Source organism: Bombus huntii, unplaced genomic scaffold (assembly GCF_024542735.1).
Source record: "Bombus huntii isolate Logan2020A unplaced genomic scaffold, iyBomHunt1.1 ctg00000146.1, whole genome shotgun sequence".
In the NCBI taxonomy this organism is placed as follows: domain Eukaryota; kingdom Metazoa; phylum Arthropoda; class Insecta; order Hymenoptera; family Apidae; genus Bombus; species Bombus huntii.
This window is the reverse complement of record NW_026099391.1, coordinates 85,354-101,293: the sequence shown is the minus strand read 5'-3', so window position 1 is coordinate 101,293 and position 15,940 is coordinate 85,354. Positions and strand designations below refer to the sequence as shown.

The window sequence follows — 15,940 nt, the reverse complement described above, 5'->3', positions numbered from 1 at the left end:
ACCATGTCATCCTATCTTACTGTGAAGATACTTAGTTATGTTATCTAACATTATAAAAATATCATCAAATTCAAGTCCTTTTATTCACATCACATGGCCACGACGATCTGGTTCTTCGTTATATAATGTTCTAAAATTTGTCGTATATATAGGATGTACAAACCGTGATATCAAGGTATCAGTTCTTCCTTCCCAAGGGACAGTTTCATTAAAATTCTGATAGAATTAAAAATTAATTATTAATATTCTAACAATCATATATGTTAAATACGTTATAGTCAACGATATATACCTGAGCGAATGTAGGGGTGATTCCTTGATAATTATAAATGTCATCAGCCCACATCATTGTGCCACTTCTTTGTACTCCAGCCTCTAGATTAACAGCCTAAACAAACATACGAAATTTTATAGAAGCTGTACAAAATATAGTATATATGCGCAATATTGAAGCGTTCAAGGGGATATAAAGGTAATGTACATCACATACACGTGTACTCTCATGCAACAAAATACAATTAGATTTAATAGTATAAGCTCTTTTATTCATCATAATAGATTGGAAATTTAAGTGTCTTACGAGGGTGAGTAAAAAGTTACCCGCTCTGTCGGTGTAGAATTTATTTTAAGCAATTGTCAAAAAAGACATACATCATTTTTTGACATAATCACTCGATTTCTGTATACACTTTGTCCATTTGCCGAAGGACCTTTGTATTTTCTCATTAAAAAATGTTTTGGGCTGAGCTGCGAACCACGAATGCATCGTCGTCTTCACCTTTTCATCAGCTTTTTCGGCATCCATCTCGCACAAACTTTTTAAAATCCAAATCTGTCGTGCACTATTGCATAAGCAGAGCCGTGGCTGATTTGCAAATGATTTGCCACATTATCCAGTGTCACTCGTCTATTCCATAGAGCATAAGTTCATGAGCACGTTCAATGTTGTCATCGTGGATGTGGACGGGCATCCAGCTGTTTTTTCATAACACTCGTGCGATCTTCTTTGAACTTTTGTGCCCATTCAAACACACTTCGTGACAAAACACTTTCTCCATAATGTGCATTAAATCTTTGATAAATATAGGCATCAAACATAACCTCCGACCACAAGAAACGAATCACAGCATCCTGCACTGTTTTCCTGCAAATCACCATTGCAAAGCGCCATTACTCGCGCAACGGTCACAAACGAATTGACGTAACACAAAGAAACCTGCGCAGCAGCACTGAACAGATATTGACGTCATACGAAGAGTGCAGATGGATCAATACGGTCGACAGAAGTTTTAACTATCTGGAGTGCGGATAAATTTTTACTGAGAGTCGTATAGGAATCTATAATCTGTAAGTACACCTTTGGCTGAATGGAAATTTCTCTTACATATAGTCAAAAATGCTGAAACTGTGTATTGAATTGGAAAGTGATAAAAAATAAGTGAAGTTTCGAGGTTGCATGTGATTGCATGAGTACACAGGACGTTTTTAGCGAATAAAAAATAATTTTGAAAGACACGAGACTTATCTTGTATTTTATGCACTCTCTGTGTCCGAATTTCCAGAAGCTCTCTATCTTATGAAGTGTTTTAGATTAGCCGGAAAATTTTGTACGTACGTACAAGAAGTATACGATCTAAGTGGAATATTCCATTATTCTCTTGATACAACAGAAACGAAATTTACAGAACTTCTCAGAAAGTTGGTTTATTATTACCAAATTAATAGAATTAATACACGTTTATCATCTTTACATACCTAAGTCGTGGAGGTTTATCGTGCGTAAAAAATTAGTGTCGTTTCAAAGTTACATTTCGTACATTTTAAGCCTATAATTTGTAACGACAAAACAATTGTAAATTTGAGCTGTTTCTTATCTCCACAATAAGAAAATCCAACTTTACGTTTTTTACACAATGATATTTATGGAACAGTAATATCATATTATTGCATCGCTTGGAGAATGAAGTCAAGGTACGATGTGACCCTAGTGTAAACGCTGGGATACCCAGCTGTGCCGCACTTATAAGCATAAGACACAATACCTATTAAATACGAGGTTAATTCATGTTGTATCAGCAGTGGTCCGCCGCGGTCAGCCTGAAAGGATCGTTAAATTTTTAATCAAAGACACTGAAATATATCGATCGAATTGTATTGAAATTATACTTATATACAGTAATAATCTTCTATTGATTTGTGTATTGAAATACTCCAATTTATAACGTACATGTTATAGTATATTTTGAGCAAAACTAAGATTAGAAGGAAATTAGATTAAATACCATAACGAGGTGTGAGAAGTGGGCAAAACTATTAAATTGTGTTTATCTATTATTTTTAATGTTTAAGACGTCGATTTGATGTTAATTCGAATCGACGTGTCTTCAGATACCGTATAGTTTGTAGTAACTCTGTAACTTAATTACCGTACAAGAATCCTCTCCACCCTGAGCATGTTCGGCGCATATTATACCATCAGTGATATCAGGTGCATTAGGAAATTTGGAATAAGCTATTTTGCATTCGGCGTCTTAATCACTGGCATTTGTACTTCCATTAATGCATTACGTCGTGGTCGTCCTACGAAGAAAATAAGAAAGATATTTAAGACTGGAACTATTTAATTTTATATAAAATTGATATCACTTACTATATCTTAATGCTCCCCATCCAGCAACAAGGGGGTTATAGCCGACGAAGTTGCTCTTTCGTAGGGGCTCTTTCGTACAAAATGGGATATACGTTACCCTGAAAAATAAAAAAAATAAATGAAAATGCAGGAAACGAATGACCAAAAGTATGAGAAAGAATTATACACGCTTTATGACACAATATATGTGTACAGTAAGAAATTTCAGGATATGATACTTCAGTAATACTCAATAGCATATATATATATATATATATTTGAGGACTTACTCGAAAATGGCACCTCCTCCACCAATCTAAGATGACAATATTATGATTGTGTATGTTTTCTATTCCATCCATATGTGCACAATGTGCTGCGGTCAAAACATGCCTAGCCGATATCAGGGAACCTCCGCACTTCCATAGTGGTTTGTCTGGGTTTCGGGGATTACGAAAACCTAATGCAGCGATCCATGGCCAAGCGCCTAAAATGCAATAGTCATAGTTGTGAATATACATAATTTTTTCTCACATAACGGGTAACAACGATTATTACCTATTCGATATTCGATCATACAGCAGACGATATGTACATACGTACAAATACTCTGAAATAGAGATTTGATAAAGACAGAAATTAAATTTTTATTCCAGTGGAATACAAATTATTAAATAATTCTATATAATTCTATTTGAACTATACTGAACTATAAAGTTCAAACGTGTAATTTCTGCCCTAACAGTTTTTGATCTCTATCCATATTATTACTCCTATATCAATTTTTTATTTCAAGCAAAAAGATACTCTTCCTAACATGAAGTAAAAGAAAGAAATAATTCAAGTTAATAAGTAAAGTTCTACCGATAAAATCATAGCATTATTATTTAGTCTAATTGAAATGTACATTGATGTGCTGTTTAATGCCTTTAAAGTTCATTCTTTGCAGTAAATGGCTTATTATTAATCGGAAAGAAAGACATAAAACGTACCAAGTTCAGCTGGTTTACCATCGACCACCCTGGTATGAGAGACGTTGCTAAAACCACAGTATGGTGGTCGCAAAGCCTTATACTTATACACAGTTTTTATTAAAATTTCTCTCTTCTCTTTGTTTGGATCGTTCGGACAGCAAACGATCGTAACATTGCCCTGGTATCTGCACACTGATCGTCTATAAAAATCGGTGGCTGTACGGTACTGTATCTGCCATATTTCTTGCAGAGGTTTACATTTTCTGTAGTCAAGGCACCTGCCTTCTTGATTGTCCGGTGTGGTACATTCTGGATCAAACAATTTTAAAACATTTATACAGTTCAAAGATGCGTAAGAAAGCGACACCGATTACTCAACTTTCGAAGTAAAAAGCCGATCAAGTCCACCGGATTGCCCTACAGACACGTATTAATCCGTAAGAGTGAGTCATCATGTTGATAATAATTATCTAAAGAAACTTTTCACGTGAAAATATAAAATTTTAATTGATTAGATATTGTGTTAGCCATACTTAAGAAAGAAAATGAAAATGAATGAAATGAAAGAAAAGGACTACCTTCAACCTCATTTTTTAAATAAACACTTTGTCAGTTTTTCGGTAAATAAATTCTTAGGAATTCAGGACAGTTTTTAGTGAATCATTTTGTTTCGACCGTTCGCGGAGAGACGCGATCGCGAGATAGCACGTCAACGAGAGTTGTAAGTTCCCATTACGATTAAATAATCGACGCCACGAACTGATCGATCCCCTTATTTCGATTATGATAATAAGGGTAGTTCAATGAAATTCCACAGAATTAACACAAATAAATTAATGTTTATTTCAACAACTTATTAACTAGAAAGATATAAATGGAACAAAAAAAATGTAACTGCGTTTTGGTTGATAAGTAATGCGCGACATACCACATGTGTTGACGGTTCGACTTCTCGAAAAGTTCTGAACGCCTTTCGATTTTTTTCGTTTTTTCTGGAAGGCGACCCCCACTACGTTCGGATCACGCCACATTCTTTTACAGCGAGGTAAAATACGGGCCACGAGTCGACGTTTCTGGAAGTCGCCCTGCTTAATGAACCATGTTTGTTTGCCGGGCAGACGCGACGATCCGTCTGCGACATTATAGTGCCGCGATCGATAGTTAAGAATATGACCTATTGTAAGCCGCATGGCGTAACATTCTCCCCCCGTTGAGAGGGTACCGATCAAACTAGCGAGGTGTGGTTGAAGTTCCCATCTTATTTCGTCTCGGTGGCTAGTTGTTCGGGTTTCTCGAGATCGGGTTGAATTGGCAGTGGGACAAGCCTTTTGACGCCCCGATCCAAAATGCTCTTTGCCGTCTGAACTGTAGCTGTCCGGATGACACCATCGGCGCCTGGTTGAACCTTGATAACTCGGCCCAGAGGCCAATGCATGGAGGGAACGTTGTCCTCTCTGAGGATGACGATTGTGCCCTTTTGGATGCTGTGTCCACCCTTGCTCCATTTATTGCGGTTGGTTAGCTCGTTCAAATACTCCTTATGCCAGCGGTTCCAAAAATGTTGTTTAAGCTGTTGGATATGCTGCCATTTGGAGAGTCGGTTCGATGGAATGTCTCTGAAATCTCGATCACGTAAGCACATTAATGAATCGCCAATGAGGAAATGTCCGGGAGTGAGGGCTAGGAGATCATTTGGATCGGTGGAGATAGGAGTTAGCGGGCGGGAATTGAGGACTGCTTCTATTTCTATGATAAGAGTATTACGGTGTTAAGCTCATATGTTTCTGTTTCTCCACTCGCGCTGCGCCATAATATCCTTTGATATTTCCGATCCTCTGGTCGTACGAGGAATTGCCGATACATTTTCTCGATGTCGCCAGTGAGTACGTACTGATGAGCGCGGAATCTAATTAATATACAAAATAAATTGTGAATTGATTCGAGAATATAGGATTTCCCCATTTTCATGATTATCGTGATTTTTGTATAAATATATTTTTTAAGATACTAATAATTAGGTACTTATAAATTAGTATTATCAATTATTTTGCATTTATAATTCCGCCTCTAGTATAAGTGTTAATTGAAAACTAACTTTATGTTTCAAAAAGTACTAGCAAAGTCGTTGAGTAACAAGCCACTGATGCTAACACAAATAGCATTGTCGTAATTAAATATTTCTAAATATTCATTTTTCATTTTGAACCTGTAGAAACAATTTATTATATATACTATTAGCTAAGTAATTGCATATTTAATTAAGTCGAAATATAAAACTTAGTTATTTTAATAATTTAAAAAATAAAAAACTGACAAACATTTCAATTTAATTTATGGTTGGAACAAAAGACAGTTATTCTTCATTAATTGAAATATTGCAATGCAGAGTACTTTCCAAAATACGCCGAGAGTATTCCTGATGGTGAAACGAGCGTTGCTTCATCGAACGCAGCTAAAGAAAACAACATCTATGTAGTTGGTGGTACGATGCCTGAAATAGAGGGCGCTAAATTGTACAATACCTGTACTATTTGGGGTCCCGATGGAACTTTGATAGCAAAACACCGAAAGGTAAGTAATATATTCCTTTATGGCTTTGAATTTGAAAATATTGGGGTGAAGAAAGTGACTCTATCTAGGAATAATTTAGGAATATACATATGTACATACGTATACTATAACCAATTCTATAATTTACGGTTTATAAAATACGTTATGATACGGGAAACGCCCATTTTTGTTGTAATGTGTTTGTTGTTGTATAAATTTTTCACATACTTAAAATATTATTATACTTATTTTTTCTCCTTTTTAAACATTATTAAATGATAAGATTTTTTAATAAAAGAAAGTGATAAAAACGCTGTCAGTTATTAAATAAAAAATAATTAAAGTTTAGGAGTTGGTAACTTTGATATTAAATTACAAAAGTTGCAGCAATAGAATTAGCGACCACATTTTTATGTTATTAGGTACATCTATTCGACATCGACATTCCTAATAAGATTACTTTTCGAGAGAGTGATTCACTCAGTCCTGGTAACTCCCTAACGACGTTCGATGTGAAGGGCTGCAAAATAGGTATTGGCATTTGCTATGATATTAGATTCGAGGAAATGGCACGCATTTATCGGAACAAAGGTACAGTAACTTAATCGATCAATACTTAACTAGCAAAAAATTAAATATCTTTCTTAAATATATTCTATATAAAATTAATATAATCTGTAACTCTGTATAAAAAGAAGCTTAATTTAAAAAAACCAGTATATTTGCTGAAAATGAAACAAATAAAAGAATTAAAAGCACAATAAGAGGACTGTCCTCGCATATTCAGAAATGATGGAATGTGAACCGTGCAACTACGAAGTTAATTGGTATTCGGTGGCTTCATATTTCCTGCTTCTCTGGGTTAGGTTGCCAAATGCTGATATATCCAGCGGCATTCAATATGACCACTGGACCACTGCACTGGTCATTACTTCAGCGTTTCAGAGCGAATGATAATCAATTATACGTTGCCTGCATATCACCGGCTCGTGTTCCTTAAGCAAGTTACGTCGCATGGGGACATACACAGTTGACCAATCCCTGGGGAAAGATTCTTTACGATTTGGAAACTCAAGAGAATATGGCAGTCACCGATATCGGTAATTTACAGCTTAAAATTAAAAGCGAGAGATCCATGATGTAATTAATTTTTAGTCTCGTTAATTTATCGATTTAGCCATCTTCCTCTGTATTTGTTGAATTTATTAGTAAGCATTACTTATTACTTCGTATGTTTCTTTTTTCTATCAGATCTAAAAGTTGTTGAGGAAGTAAGGGCTCAGATACCTACATTTTCTCAGAGACGTACAGATTTGTACGACACTGTCTGTAAGAAGGAGTAACTCTACACTAAAACAGAAAATGTTTTTTTATAATATTTCTACTACGATATCCTTTTTTTGTGAATTATTACTAATTTCTTATCATTTGTACTAAATGAATGACTCAATTAAGAAAACCAAAACGTTATAAATAATAATCTGTATATCTTGTGTATCAACATGTAATTGGATATTATAATAATATAGGAATGCTATAATAATATAGGATAATAATATAGGAGAATAGTAATATAGAAAAAAACTACATGCTTTTAAACACCTTTAATATCGATCACATAAATTGTTATAATTCACAATGATTACGCATACATAAAAGACCCCTTGATAGTAAAATTTACGATCAAAAGGCAATTACGTATCGTTTAACAACATTTAATTTATAACACCTTTTAAACATTTAGACAGATTAACACATAACACTTCTTATATATAAACATCAATTCGAAGTTATCAGCTTGGAGAAATTGGTCGATTAATACCTGTAGATTGTCTGTCTCGATGAAAGACTTAAAGAGAGCAAAAACATGATAATGCCGCTAATATAATATTCCTTCTTTCTTGTATCTGTCTGCCTCTCAGGTCGTTTTACTAATTACAATAAGTAATTTCGCCTTCTTTGCGCTCTCTTTTAACGCATTCGAGACCGAAAGAAATTCATATCAGTCAGTAGGCAAGGGTATAGTATACATATTTTATATATAACTTATGTAGTAATGTATATATCATGTTAATTTCATATTTTTTTCAATATAGAATTATTATATATATATATGACTGTACATAATACATTATAGAATAACATAGTATATAATTTTATATTTTAAAAATATGAGGCATACTATTTAAGATTGTCATCGATTTAAAATCAAAGTATGAAAAGGATACCCTGGAGAGAGTAAAACACAGAATCATTCTAACTAAACATTCAGATCGTACCGACACCTAGGTATCGTCTTACAATTAAATCTCGGTCTCGAATGGATTAAAATGAAATACATACTTGCAGCTTCAACATCTTCAATATCGAGAAGATTCAAACTTTACAAATAAATGTAAATTGCGATGTAAAACAACGCGATGTAAAAAGGGAAAAAGGAGGAAAGAAGGAACAGGGAAGCAAAGAGAAGAAACGAATTTTTCATTTTCTCTTGCCAGGAATATAAGATGCTAAGTAATCTTCCTAAGTAATCTCCTCCAGCTTTTTCTAGTTTGATCAATAATTATTAGTACATGTTAGGAAAACAAATAGAATTTTTGTTCTCAAGCGAGGTATAATCTAAATTTTGTATGTACACAAAAATGTTAAATATCTGTAATAAACATGGTATAATCAATTTTTTTACATAAAATTATATTGTATAGGCTATTGTTATTTAAACATTTTAAATTGGATGAAGAAAAAAAATGACGCAAATAAAACGTAGGACATTTTAATTAAAGAGACTAATATAGAGATTTATCTACTTAACTGTGATTAAATCATCTCCACTTAACGCTCTACCTCTTCTATTAATTATGCTTCGTTAAACTATGATTACAGAGGATGGGTTTTTTGATAAAATGACATTCTGACAAATATATATAGATCGATATATATAGATATAGATAGACAAATATATAGATTCTTACAACAGTAGTTATGAATGAACAGTAGTTATTGTATCAATTCCGTTCTTCAGAAGCTTCATTTGTGAAAAGACAATTCGCCAGAATATGGATTCACTGTAGTTATAGCTATAGGATTTCAATCTAGTTGACAGACTTGCTTTACGTAGAGAATATCTGTCTCTTGTTCTACCTTATCGCGATTCTCTCCTCATCTTATACGCTTTGTCGAGCAAAGTAATATTGGCATATATCTCGGCTCTGGTTACAATCATTAGTTTCCGCCTAAACGGTTAGAATCACATAGCTCGCGCTCTACTCTCGTTTATTCAACATTCAGGCCATATGGTCGCATGCGACGAGTTTTATGTTAATTCCGACCGATTACAATACCTTTCTTTCGTTTACAAGGAACGACGAGACTGGCAGTTGCGTGATTTCCAATGCAAAAGCCGCGATATCTGCACGATAACCTAACCTCAACCGATTTTGTTGTACTATTCTTACGTGGACTTCGTTTGTACCACTTTCGTAACAAAAATAGAATACGTAGAACACAGCATTCCGTTATGCGATATTGTCGATTCCTAACATCCGAAAAATCAGAGATAATTATTTCCCTACAGTTGTACATTTGTGTGAAAAATTACGAACGTAAAGTTGTTTGGTGCATGCACAGTCCTCCCCTCCGCTGCATTTGCGTGGACATGCTAGAAAGATTCACTTTTCCACGGTGAAACTGTATGTATTATAATTTCATTTTTACAAAGGTCGAACATCCTACTATGCATAAATTTAATATTAATATAAGCAGGTTTCGTGTTAAGTATTACATCTGACGTATAAGCACACGTGTGTACGAGCCTTGGTTTTAAATGTCTTATAGTAGACACCGAAAAGATTATTCAGTTGGATATCTGACTCAATATCAATATTTTACTAGGAGATAACATGTTAAGAACACGTTGGTGGATGGCATGGGAGATGATGAATGAAGACATACTTCTGTGAGATACATAAAATAGTAGTCAGAACGTATTTTGGCGCTTGGGGACAGCAACAGCTTTTTTTTTTTTTTATTTATTTGTTGGAATTACAATCAATTCTCGCGTTGAGAATTTTCAGTAATTTTTCTGGCGTGGCGCAGTGACATGGCTGTTTATTTACAATAAGTTAATACTTATTATAGATAGGTATAATTTATAAGTATTATAAGTAAGTGCATTAGCTTAATTTGGATAATTAAATGAATCTAACGTTTAGGTCTAGCGGGTAGTGCCTCTTCAGCCTGCGAATCTGGTCCGTCGTATCGAGTAGTCCAGTGATTAGGGGGTTTCGGTGTTTCTTGACTCTTTTGCTATATCTGTCGCTATATTTTGCTATTTCCTCTTTGACTGTAGGTATCTTGAGGTCGCGATGGATGGTTTCGTTGGTAACATACCAAGGTGCGTCTATTAAGGCTCTTAGCGTTTTCGATTGGAATCGTTGTAGTATTTCGATGTTGGAGTTACTTGCTGTTCCCCATCGCTTCCTATATCCCTATATTCCGTACTTGCTTCGCTTGGTACTTTTATAATTTTCGCAGTTACAATAAAAAATTTAATTCTTAACAGATTAAAGATTTAACCTCTTGCTTTATAGTGTACAATAATTTTTTTTTTTTTTTTTTTTGTATAGGTTATGTGATCCATAGTTTGAGTAAGCAGTACACACACACACACACACACACACACACACACACACACACACACACACACACACACACACACACACACACACACACACACACACACACACACACACACACACACACACACACATATTTACGTGACAAGCTTTCATTTCAATCTATATTTAAGATTAATATTTTATCAGTTTCTGTTCGTAACAACATCGAAGTAGTCAATAAGTTTGAGGAGTATAATTAAGGAAGCTATGAAGCAAGAGGTTAAGAACAAATTCTGAAAGAGGTTATGTACAACTCAGTAGTACTGCTTTACATTACTTTGCGAATTACTTTTCAAGCATAAAAATAGTTTAACAGCCACTTATAGTTACTTCCTTACCATTACATTCATTAAATTCGTTTGATTTTGTAAACTAAATAACCACGCTGACCAGCCTCTTATTTAAAATAGAATTATTTTGTCATATATCCAACAGTTTACTTTCTCTTCGTAAATATTATTAATAATTTTATCAATTTCGTATACTTCCATCCTTCGTATAAGTGACAATAAATCAGAAGAGCTTCATAGCAATATTGAACAACATACAGTCAACTACAGCACCATTAGATACATCCACCATACAGTCAACTACAACACCATTAGATAACAGCAATACAATAGATTATTATTTTCTACGTGTCATTGATTCATCATCATCATTTTCCATTTTTTTAGCATATGTAAAAACGTATCTGACGTAATCTTACCTCGCTCTTTGAGTACAAAAATCCATTCAAATGAAACAAAGGGAAAAGAAATAAGAAAACAAACACTCACATACGAATCTTCATTACATAACTGTATGTACTCCTCGAGGTATAATTACTCAGACACGTTACAGCGTACCTTCTTCGTTCCCTGATGGCTGATGTTGATCGTTGACGTTTATAGTGAAAGAATTTCGTCAACGGCGCCATCTGGATCCCTGTTGAAAAATTAAACTAGCCGCAACAGCACCATTAAGCTCTCATCACCCAGAGTAGCTTTTGTTGCTGAGTCGTGGAGGAATTATTATCATCAACGACATAAACTTTACCAGTTCCGGTAACGTTCTTCAGGTGATCCAGACATTCGAAATCACAACATTCTTTTCCAAGGCGAAATTTTCTGCATGGCTGTAGTAAAAAGAAATCGATCAATTGTACAGATCAATCGTCACTCGACTGCTCGAGAATTCAGGTCATCCAGAGAATAGAATAGAGACGTGGAAAAATGTAGTGCGATCATCGCAGTGGGAGGAAATAGGGGGATAGGGACCAAATGAATGAACGAGATGTTAAGGACAACTGACGATAAGTTCTTCTTTTGTCGGGAATTGCATGTTTGTGAATGGTTTGTGGGTGGTTAGGTGGAGAGAATTGAAGAGTTTGGAGGTGACTGGAAGAGTGTTTTGGGCAAGGTAGATTGCAGAATGGTTGCGGTAGCATTGTGTTAATTATGGGTTTGTACATGTAATCTTTGTATGTATCACTACATACAACCTAACGTATATTTTTAATAATACATCAGAGTTTTAGTTATTTCATAGCTATGAATTTTATACTCTATAATCTTGACGTTTTATTTCACAGAAGCGTTTGAATATCCATAAAAATTAAATGAACCAATGTATTCATTATCTTATAGAGAAGATATATTATTTTTAATTATGTTCCAATTATTTATCATGATCCTGATTTCCTTATTCTGAAAATTTGAAAGGAAGTTTTGTAGTTTGATACTTTCAGCGACAAAGGGTCAATATTGCTTTAGTATATTTCGTCACATATACATGTATATCTATATGAATTGAGGACTGCTTCTATTTCTATGATAAGAGTATTACGGTGTTAAGCTCATATGTTTCTGTTTCTCCACTCGCGCTGCGCCATAATATCCTTTGATATTTCCGATCCTCTGGTCGTACGAGGAATTGCCGATACATTTTCTCGATGTCGCCAGTGAGTACGTACTGATGAGCGCGGAATCTAATTAATATACAAAATAAATTGTGAATTGATTCGAGAATATAGGATTTCCCCATTTTCATGATTATCGTGATTTTTGTATAAATATATTTTTTAAGATACTAATAATTAGGTACTTATAAATTAGTATTATCAATTATTTTGCATTTATAATTCCGCCTCTAGTATAAGTGTTAATTGAAAACTAACTTTATGTTTCAAAAAGTACTAGCAAAGTCGTTGAGTAACAAGCCACTGATGCTAACACAAATAGCATTGTCGTAATTAAATATTTCTAAATATTCATTTTTCATTTTGAACCTGTAGAAACAATTTATTATATATACTATTAGCTAAGTAATTGCATATTTAATTAAGTCGAAATATAAAACTTAGTTATTTTAATAATTTAAAAAATAAAAAACTGACAAACATTTCAATTTAATTTATGGTTGGAACAAAAGACAGTTATTCTTCATTAATTGAAATATTGCAATGCAGAGTACTTTCCAAAATACGCCGAGAGTATTCCTGATGGTGAAACGAGCGTTGCTTCATCGAACGCAGCTAAAGAAAACAACATCTATGTAGTTGGTGGTACGATGCCTGAAATAGAGGGCGCTAAATTGTACAATACCTGTACTATTTGGGGTCCCGATGGAACTTTGATAGCAAAACACCGAAAGGTAAGTAATATATTCCTTTATGGCTTTGAATTTGAAAATATTGGGGTGAAGAAAGTGACTCTATCTAGGAATAATTTAGGAATATACATATGTACATACGTATACTATAACCAATTCTATAATTTACGGTTTATAAAATACGTTATGATACGGGAAACGCCCATTTTTGTTGTAATGTGTTTGTTGTTGTATAAATTTTTCACATACTTAAAATATTATTATACTTATTTTTTCTCCTTTTTAAACATTATTAAATGATAAGATTTTTTAACAAAAGAAAGTGATAAAAACGCTGTCAGTTATTAAATAAAAAATAATTAAAGTTTAGGAGTTGGTAACTTTGATATTAAATTACAAAAGTTGCAGCAATAGAATTAGCGACCACATTTTTATGTTATTAGGTACATCTATTCGACATCGACATTCCTAATAAGATTACTTTTCGAGAGAGTGATTCACTCAGTCCTGGTAACTCCCTAACGACGTTCGATGTGAAGGGCTGCAAAATAGGTATTGGCATTTGCTATGATATTAGATTCGAGGAAATGGCACGCATTTATCGGAACAAAGGTACAGTAACTTAATCGATCAATACTTAACTAGCAAAAAATTAAATATCTTTCTTAAATATATTCTATATAAAATTAATATAATCTGTAACTCTGTATAAAAAGAAGCTTAATTTAAAAAAACCAGTATATTTGCTGAAAATGAAACAAATAAAAGAATTAAAAGCACAATAAGAGGACTGTCCTCGCATATTCAGAAATGATGGAATGTGAACCGTGCAACTACGAAGTTAATTGGTATTCGGTGGCTTCATATTTCCTGCTTCTCTGGGTTAGGTTGCCAAATGCTGATATATCCAGCGGCATTCAATATGACCACTGGACCACTGCACTGGTCATTACTTCAGCGTTTCAGAGCGAATGATAATCAATTATACGTTGCCTGCATATCACCGGCTCGTGTTCCTTAAGCAAGTTACGTCGCATGGGGACATACACAGTTGACCAATCCCTGGGGAAAGATTCTTTACGATTTGGAAACTCAAGAGAATATGGCAGTCACCGATATCGGTAATTTACAGCTTAAAATTAAAAGCGAGAGATCCATGATGTAATTAATTTTTAGTCTCGTTAATTTATCGATTTAGCCATCTTCCTCTGTATTTGTTGAATTTATTAGTAAGCATTACTTATTACTTCGTATGTTTCTTTTTTCTATCAGATCTAAAAGTTGTTGAGGAAGTAAGGGCTCAGATACCTACATTTTCTCAGAGACGTACAGATTTGTACGACACTGTCTGTAAGAAGGAGTAACTCTACACTAAAACAGAAAATGTTTTTTTATAATATTTCTACTACGATATCCTTTTTTTGTGAATTATTACTAATTTCTTATCATTTGTACTAAATGAATGACTCAATTAAGAAAACCAAAACGTTATAAATAATAATCTGTATATCTTGTGTATCAACATGTAATTGGATATTATAATAATATAGGAATGCTATAATAATATAGGATAATAATATAGGAGAATAGTAATATAGAAAAAAACTACATGCTTTTAAACACCTTTAATATCGATCACATAAATTGTTATAATTCACAATGATTACGCATACATAAAAGACCCCTTGATAGTAAAATTTACGATCAAAAGGCAATTACGTATCGTTTAACAACATTTAATTTATAACACCTTTTAAACATTTAGACAGATTAACACATAACACTTCTTATATATAAACATCAATTCGAAGTTATCAGCTTGGAGAAATTGGTCGATTAATACCTGTAGATTGTCTGTCTCGATGAAAGACTTAAAGAGAGCAAAAACATGATAATGCCGCTAATATAATATTCCTTCTTTCTTGTATCTGTCTGCCTCTCAGGTCGTTTTACTAATTACAATAAGTAATTTCGCCTTCTTTGCGCTCTCTTTTAACGCATTCGAGACCGAAAGAAATTCATATCAGTCAGTAGGCAAGGGTATAGTATACATATTTTATATATAACTTATGTAGTAATGTATATATCATGTTAATTTCATATTTTTTTCAATATAGAATTATTATATATATATATGACTGTACATAATACATTATAGAATAACATAGTATATAATTTTATATTTTAAAAATATGAGGCATACTATTTAAGATTGTCATCGATTTAAAATCAAAGTATGAAAAGGATACCCTGGAGAGAGTAAAACACAGAATCATTCTAACTAAACATTCAGATCGTACCGACACCTAGGTATCGTCTTACAATTAAATCTCGGTCTCGAATGGATTAAAATGAAATACATACTTGCAGCTTCAACATCTTCAATATCGAGAAGATTCAAACTTTACAAATAAATGTAAATTGCGATGTAAAACAACGCGATGTAAAAAGGGAAAAAGGAGGAAAGAAGGAACAGGGAAGCAAAGAGAAGAAACGAATTTTTCATTTTCTCTTGCCAG

General features: G+C 33.6%; 1 protein-coding gene across 2 annotated transcripts in view; it reads right to left on the bottom strand.

Annotated features, from left to right (window-relative positions):
• Window positions 1-370: 370 nt before the first annotated feature.
• The window catches only part of LOC126877335 (venom serine protease Bi-VSP-like), a 63,385-nt gene continuing 47,815 nt past the window's right edge, over window positions 371-15,940 (bottom strand). The window contains exon 6 of one of the 2 annotated variants that reach the window (XM_050640147.1): window positions 371-388. The gene's annotated coding sequence lies outside the window, so the exon portion shown is untranslated. Of the gene's footprint in view, window positions 389-1,221; window positions 1,346-15,940 lie in introns of those variants that run through there. The other variant, XM_050640145.1, reaches the window with a different exon arrangement.